Here is a 9033-nt window from a genome sequence, read left to right on the forward strand (position 1 = left end):
AGATGGGGAGAATGAGCTTTCTTTATGACAGACCTTGGCACCAAGATCAAAGGTTCAATTAGAACCATCTGCCCTGATAACCTGCCAGCTACAGGCCCTAGTCATTTTAACATGGCGAGCAGCTGCAAACATTGCCCGTGCTTTATTACATTTCTTTAGGGTGTTAACCTGGATTTCATCAAACATCGTTATTTTCCCCCTCTGCCTCCCAAGTGAAAGAGTCATCAATCATCACAAATCCAGGAATAGTTTTTTGGTGCACAGATTGGGTATTTGAAGCCATGCCATACCAGCACATATCTATAGTGAAAGGAGTATCTTCAGAGAGGACACCTCTCCTTCCCTTGTGGTTTCTTTCAAAATAAATGGTCAACCACAGATGACTGGTGTGTCAGACCTGCAGGTGCTTTCGCTGTAAATGCATCTGGCTGTTGAATGTGCTCTAACATTGTCACCGTACCGGTAAGGCATACACTTGTAGAATACAATTTTAATGCAGTGTGTTGCTCACAGATTGCACGGTACCCAAATGTTCTTTGTCTATGCATTCTGTATTTTAGTGTAAGACTGTAAAACCCGAACACCAAGAGTAAATTCCACAATCAGTCCTCTCTCAGAAAAGTTCTGTCTATTATTACAAGGGGAGGCTTGGCAGAAGATGAAAGTACAGTATTTTGTGCTTAAAAATATAATAGGAGTGGAAATCAATTTCTCTCCCTTGAAATGTGGTACTTTCTAAGACTACATCAGTGGTAAATTGCCAAAGTGGAATTAGAAACTTCCTCTCCCATGATGTCAGGACTTGAGATGGATGCGGAATATGATGTAATTGATGTAATTTTTACCATGTCTCTACCACACACACACACACACACACACACACACACACACACACACACACACACACACACACACACACACACACACACACACACACACACACACACACACACACACACACACACACACACACACACACACACACACACAGTGTTTCCATGGCTTTGACAGGTTTCTCTGTAAATTCTATGGCCAAGACATGCCTGATACAAGCATAGCACAGCACCGACTTCGACCCCTATTAGTGGTAAGACAGTGGAACTGCAGGAAACTACACTGCTCAAAAAAATAAAGGGAACACTTAAACAACACAATGTAACTCCAAGTCAATCACACTTCTGTGAAATCAAACTGTCCACTTAGGAAGCAACACTGATTGACAATACATTTCACATGCTGTTGTGCAAATGGAATAGACAACAGGTGGAAATTGACAAGCCACTTTGAATACCACATGATTTCAATCAACCATAGGAAAGGAACCATTGACAATGTGGTATCAGGATACATGCCAGTACTATAAATTGTTTTGCAGGTCCCCCTGCTGGTAAGAGAATTCTAGAACAACAACGTACATATTTATCGCCAATAGAGGGCGATGGAGACCAGATCAATGATTAAAAAGTGTGTTCTAAAAGTAATGTAACAATAAGCCCGTTATCAACTATTTATCTTTACACTAAACTATTCTTTTCAACAAAGATTATATTTTCTATATGCTAAAACAATGCTTTTCTATTGACACATTCATTAAACAAAGGTTAAATAAAAAATACAAATATTCATCAGTGGGTGATGCTGTCAGTTTCTAATAATTCTGTTTAGCCACGATGACAGTTAGAGTACTGTAGATATATGCATTTTAATGCACATATTTTAAAAACACTATTAAACATTCCCCGAAACGTCAAGTCTGGCCTTTTAGAACCTAATGGGGGGTTAGGAAAGTTGTCTGAAAGCCTCTTTTGTTAGTTAGTTGTATGTTTTTCAAGTCTGTCGTTGATGTATTGCTTAGTACAATATCCTCCTGACCCGAGCCCTCATGATGACATCGAAAACTCTCTCTCCTCTGTAACCCACTCTCCTCCTCAAACCCACTCTCATACAATGAGGGCTAAAGAAAGTCAGAGGTTGTTGTTGGTGTGGGTGGTGTGTGTGTGTGTGTGTGCGCATGCGTGTGTGTGTGACAGGGTGGGAGGTGTGTTGTGAAGGAAGTCCTCTTTGATATGAGCACAGTGTGCTGGGCAGCTCCTCACTCCCCTCCTCGCTCCAGCTCAAATAGCACAGTCTGTTTGAAGTGGAAACACAAAACAAATGCATGTGTTTTACTCTGCTCCTTTGTCTCTACGTCTCTGGGCTCCATAGTATATCACTGCAGTATCAGCTGTCTGGACGGCCAGATCCCAGAGAGATGTTTACATATTTACCTCTGATAGCTGCATGACCAGCTGGGCCATCGTGTGGGGCCATGTGTCCAGGCCAAAGGGGGTCTGTTTGGGCTTGTTTCAGCCTCCGGGACAGCGTCGTAAATCAGAGACAGCCAGATCAGGAATCAGGTTCTGCAGAAGGAAGAAATTCAAAGAGAGATGTGCTTTAGTTTAGAGAGACTCCCCATCACATCACCAGAAGGCCACAAAACAGGCACATTATATCATTAGACATCTAATCAGTCACAATCACTGAGCCTTGTGTCTTGGACTGGGGACATGGGGAATAATGAGCTGGTAATTATCTGCTCCACACTGCTTCAATTGCTGAGTAAAAGCTTAACAAAGATGAAACTCAACCTGACCGTAGCTGGACTTTTTGAGTGGATTAGATTTAGAGGTGCTTCCTCTATAAAGAAGTTGATAAGGTAGTTTTATTTCTTTATATAAGATTGCCTTATCAAACAATGACAGTGACAGTGACGTAGTGTTTTTACACCACCAATATTTTCAGATGTGGTGTTGCATTGCATCTTTTATTGTTGGAGAGTAAAAAGTAAAGGGTCTGCTAAGTCATTGCCATTAGGTATATCGTCTAACCCACATTATATAAACACTTGAGAATACTTGCGTGTAAACACACTTCTATACGACTCCAGATGAAAGACAACCTATGTTTTGATTCGCCATATTACCATTGATCGTTGCTTAGGGCTTTGTGGCGACATGGCTGTTTTGTTGCAGCGTCCTGCCGTCAGTGTGGCTGTCGACTCCCTCTCTCAGGAAGTTGCTCTTAAAGACTCAAGGGTCTCACCCATAACAAACCCCAAGCCCACACACACCCACACACATGGCCAAAATTGTCAAGTATTTCCTATGGGTATTATTATTGACAGATGACTGTAGAGCAGAGTCCTGATTCCATAATGCAGCGTATCTAAATTAATACATGAATCTATACGGGCCAAATTAGTGGACAAACAAGTCAATATTTATTGGGTTGATAACAGACAGAAACCCAATGATCAAAATAGAAAATGCCAATAGCAGTGAATCAGATCAGTGGACAATAACTTCCTCATGTCCCTGCATTGAGGACATCTAGTCCAATATATATATCAAGAACATCCAGTTCTCTAATGTTTTTCAATAGGCTTTGAGTTACAGCAGAGCATTGATGGAGAGATCATGGGGGACATCATTGGTTATTTGCCTCCTGTGCGTCAGAAGGACACGGATTGAGTGTAATGGAGTGGTTGACTGCCTGAGTTATGAGAGCAGGACCAAGTAATCCATCCCTCAAGAATAAGACTCATGACTTTCCTGTGCGTGCAGATCAACAGTATTCTACTTCTCAATTAGAATAATACACAGCCTCTCCCAAGAGCTCCAATGATCAGTCTCAAACCCCAAGGTCAAGGGTTAGCCACCACTGCCAGGCAAAATGCTAGTATCAGTCTTTGCCCAGCTCCTGATATCTGTCTAAACTGCCACGAAGTGTTGTGTTTCCAGAGGTCACTCAGAAGCTGATCCTGATTCAGTCTTTAAAGACTACTGAAGGCTAAAGGAGGGGTGAGGGTATTGAAAGTGCAGGAGTCCAAACCTGCTCAACTGTGAGATAAGATAACACTTCCTTTGGCAGGCCTGAATGGCCCTGGTATGTTTGGAGAGCTGGCGTAACATGATAGGCCAAAGTGCTGAGAGGTGACCATGTAGTGAATCTCTTTAGGCCCCTACCCTCTCTGAGAGGGCCAAAGCTCCCCGTCTCTGCCTGTTTGATTTGTGAGGGCTCCGAGTCTCAGGTGATAACAACACACCTGTGAAAACGCTGGTGTGATCCACTTAAGCCAATACACAAAAATATCTGATATATGGTACTCAGAAATGTACTGTATCTGTGAGATTAGATGTCTGTTTATCAACATTATATGTCTATTTATTAAGACGTAGGACAAATAGATACAATCACAATGTTGTACTGTAAACCCACATATTCTACCATACCGTGTGGATCGGCCCCATAAAAAATAGCAAATTAATCGTTTGCCAGGCTGCTTCTCCACAGGTCAACAGCCATAGTTCCTGGAGCCAACATATAGTCCCCACTGGGAAAAAACTGGTTAATCAACATTGTTTCCACGTCATTTCAATCCTAGAAATCAATGTGATGACGTTGAATCATTGTGAAAAACTAATAGGATTTGCAACTCAAATGTAGCCTAAATCCATTGACATGGTGAAATGTTATGTTGATTTCACGTTGAATTCAAACCAAATGTAAATCAAAACTAGACATTGAACTGACGTCTGCGCCCAGTGGGTCATTACGTTAATGAAAGTTATGGGAATTGTTAGAGGGATGCCAGTGCAAGGAAGATTTATATAACTGTATGTATGATTGCAGATAAGCTCCAATCAAAACTCAAAATGGATGGTTTTGCATTTTGTAATAATGCAGATTCTAGAAAATATACAATCTAATGCATTGTCTTTTATGTCAAGTATCAGCCATCATGACTGGTATCATGACAGATGCCATCTCAATCAAATAATTGAGCCCATTTCGTAAAAAAACAACTCCAATGACAAGCTGACTCCCTCTGTAGCCTTAAAGGCCAACAATAACCATCTTGTGGTGTCTCTTGTTCGTTGCCTCTAAGTCTTTATTAATGATAGCTGTCATCATGCTCCCCTATTTTGCTCGATGGCAGGCAGTTGTCACATAAATTATTTGATAATGACAGTGTTCCGCCTGCCAACCACAACATGGGCAGCCATTGTTTAGTATATTTTGCAATGCAGTGCCATTTTATAAGAGGGAAATTATGTAGAATAACAGAGCTACCCTTTTCCTTGCTGTGGTGAAGCAAGTCAAAAAACTAAGTTTACATTCATTCGCTCAATCGGAATAGTATCATCACATCATTTACAACTCAGTTCAGTCTAGTTAGAACACATTTGATTAGATACAGTAACGTATGTTAGAAAACGCCTATGCTTATGAAAAAAATGGAGTAACATATTGAAACATGAATTAATTGGTGTACGCCTACACAGTATTCATGTTTGAGGATGTCATAAGGTGAATGCACCAATTTGTAAGTCGCTCTGGATAAGAGCGTCTGCTAAATGACTTAAATGTAAATGTAAATGTAGGAAAAAGAAAAATCCCTTTAGAACTATTCCAGTCCATTCTGAGTTTCATTTTACTGTTCCCGGATCATCCTTGACACACCTCTAAACACACACTCAAAAGGTTTAACAGAACTAGCCTGGTCTTTGGCTCCATGCAACACAGCACATTCTCTATGATAGGACCTGGGATAACAGAGTTGAAGGGTCAGGGGTCAAGATGAGTAATGACTGTCAGGTAGGGGAGACTTAGAGTGAATTACATCATAAGAGGAGCCACTCCTCTGCCCTGAACTGTAATTCATTGCCCCTCCTAGAATTTGATTAGTTCTTCCCTCTGTCTGGAGTAGGCTAGTGACCTGGGTCACACGACACAACCCCGTGCTTACGCTGCCAATAAGCATTACGTCGCTGCACACTGAGATAACCTGCCCTAAGTAATCTGTCCTCCTACTGCTTCTTGGTAAACAGCACTGCAGGGTACAAATTCCAAGAGCTGCCCTTTGATAAAGACCATGTTTAAGTCATAACAGAAGTGAAAGAGTAGACACTTAAGAAAGAGGTAAGGTCTGAGCTTTTAAGCAGTAGGAGGACGGGTTATTTAGGGCAGGTTATCTCAGTGTGCAGAGACGTAAGAACGGGGATGTGTCGTTTTTTTTCTCTCAAAAATATGAGATTTCTAACAACTCTCTATTACTGTAAGGCCATTGTAACTTATTGTTTTATATTTACAAAAGTTAGTGAAGCCATTCTGAATTTTAAAGGCCATCTTAATGACTCCTGAGATACCATGATGTACAGTATATATTACAAAAAGAATTTGCGGAAACCAAAAGGCTAAATGTGAAACTAGAGGTACCCAAACATTGAAACCAAAATCTTCTGAAAGAAATGAGAGCGCATTGAAGCCATTACTGCCAAGAAAATCTGTTTGTGATAAATTGAACCATTAGATGGCAGTAACAGTCTTTCCTGGTTGAACTAGTCTGTTGTCTTATTCATTGACAAGGCAGGTTCTGGACTTCTGTATGTGCTGCTGCACCACGTCATATTGGTTTGTGGGTTTTTGAACAGAATGTCAGCATAAATCCATTTCTTTTTTTGGGCCCTTTCTTCATTGGATGTGAAAAAGCAAGTACATTTGACACATCAACAGATATGAGCAACTGCATTTCCTGTCTCATATGACAAATGTGCCAGCACCAAAATGCACAGTCTCACCACCACCCAGCCAACACAGAGTAATGACACAGTCCTTCTCTGGAAAAATGGAAAACAGAGGCTGAGCCGTTTACCATTTTGAGTGCAATGGGTGGAGGACGACAAGCTCAAAATAAAGACAAGAAAAGCACATTTCCTTTCGATTCACTGAAAAGAATGCCCTTCTGGCTCTAACTATGTCCTAAAAGACTTGTTAAAATCACATAACATACAGTATTACAGTAAATTCACTTTAGAGAGAGTCTATGGCAAGCAGGGCAGTTTTTGAAGTGGTTAGTACTGAAATAGAAAAGTCTGGACCAAAGTACTAGCCCACTAGGTTGAATCAACGTTGTTTCCAAGTCATTGCAACCAAAAAAATGCAATGTGATGATGTTGAATCAATGTGTAAGACTGATTGAATTTGAAAGAAAGTCATTAACGTAAGGGAATTTAGTCTAAAATAAATAAATAATAATGTCACATTGAATTCATGTTAGTCGACAACTCAACCAAATGTAAATCAAAACTAGACGTTGAACTCACGTCTGAGCCCAGTGGGAGAGCACTAAGTCTGTACCATTAGCTCAGTCAGAGCAGCCTTCATTACACCGCTCTGATACACAATGAGAACATAGCACAGCGTTTCACATGAAACACTGCCCTCTTTGAGCTCTTTAAAAAGTAACTGTGTCATGGTGGGCTCAACACAGCTTTTTCATCAGTTACATATGCTGTGAAACCTCTCCAAGCTGATGGCCAGGAAGTATATGGGAAATGCTAATGAGCCGCGTACACAAGGCTGGCCTGGCTAGGGAGACAACACACACACACACACACACACACACACACACACACTCAGGCGTGTGCAATGCGAGAGGCTCTCTCTGGCATGGCTTCCTTCCATTGTGTTTGAGGAGGCTCACTCAGAGGCACACATTCATTTTTACCGCATATGGAGCTGATTAGTGATGAAAAATTAGATGACATCCCTGTGACAAACTTGATTCAGTCACTTAAGGACGTGGTCAAATGTGAGCCTGTAAAAGGACATGTGAGCCTCGTGGAATATTATGAAAACATTTTCCTTGATAAGAGTGTGGATCATTAATTAAAAACTTAACAATTATTGAGAAAAAAAGCCAGATTCCTCTATTGAACTTGCACAAAGCAAAACCAATATAAATATTTAAAAAAGTTAAAAGTTTCAGTAAAACTATCAGTTAACTATCTTTAGTTCTCTTCTTGCTTCAGGGCTGAGCTGCTCATTAGCAGGCAAGGATCCATCGGTATAGAGATGCTCTTAAGACCCTTGTATTATTCTTTATGCTTTCCCGGGTGTTACTCCACATGCGTGTATTGAACTGTTTAAGTAAGATTAAAGGCTAAATGATAAAACCAACCCTCACCTTTATTACAAATTGCCAGTATTATTGGTTCTGCTATCCTACATGTGCACTGGCATGTAAGGTAATTGAGATTTACAACCATGGGCTCAGGTGCAAACGAAAAAGGAAAACTAGCACAGATGGTTAACTGCTGTGTTATAAAATACAACGAACCCAGAAAACTACTGCCTGCAACTCTATCTGCAGAATTCCCCCAGCTCATTTTCCAAAGAGGTGATTTTTCTGTATGATATTATCACTGATCTCAGAGCTGTTGGAGTCAGTCTACAGGAGAGTTCTGTGGTGACTCCACTGATCAAAGGCCTGTGCGTTTTGAGGCGCAGGACCTTACAAATGAGAGGGTCAGTGGGCTTGTCTCCTTGGGATTTAGAGCCAGTAGGCAGAACTGGAGGGCTGTCTTTGTGATTACAGCAACCAAACATACATAGTTTCCTTTGTGTGTCTACATTATAAAGTCATTAGTCCTCATTATACTGAGTGCTTACATTTCATTATGGCCTCATAATTGCTTACATCCACATTGGACACTACTGCATCTTCTTGGTGTTTACTTAAATGATATACTGTAACTAAGAAAAGGCAAACTTTTTACACAGGTGGCAGGCAGACGGGAAATACCTTTATTCATATATCAAAGCAAATAAAAATAATATCAACGCTAAGCAAAAGGACATTTTGCAATGACATTTCATTTCAATGGCAAAAAAACGCTGCAACCAAATATCAACATTTAAAAGAGATGTACAAGTAACTGCCAAAGTAAAGGAAACACTTTGAGGGATACAGAATATATTGAAAGTAGGTGCTTCCACACAGGTGTGGTTCCTGAGTTAGTTAAGCAAATAACATCCCATCATGCTTAGGGTCATTCATTTTTGCACCATGGCTATTCCCCCAAAGGATGACAATGCCTCCATCCACAGGGAACGAGTGGTCACTGAATGGTTTGATGAGCATGAAAATGATGTAAATCATATGCCATGGCTGTGTCAGTCACCAGATCTCAACCCAACTGAACACTTCTG

The sequence above is a fragment of the Salvelinus fontinalis genome, chromosome 2, assembly GCF_029448725.1.
Source record: "Salvelinus fontinalis isolate EN_2023a chromosome 2, ASM2944872v1, whole genome shotgun sequence".
NCBI classification, from domain to species: Eukaryota; Metazoa; Chordata; class Actinopteri; order Salmoniformes; family Salmonidae; genus Salvelinus; species Salvelinus fontinalis.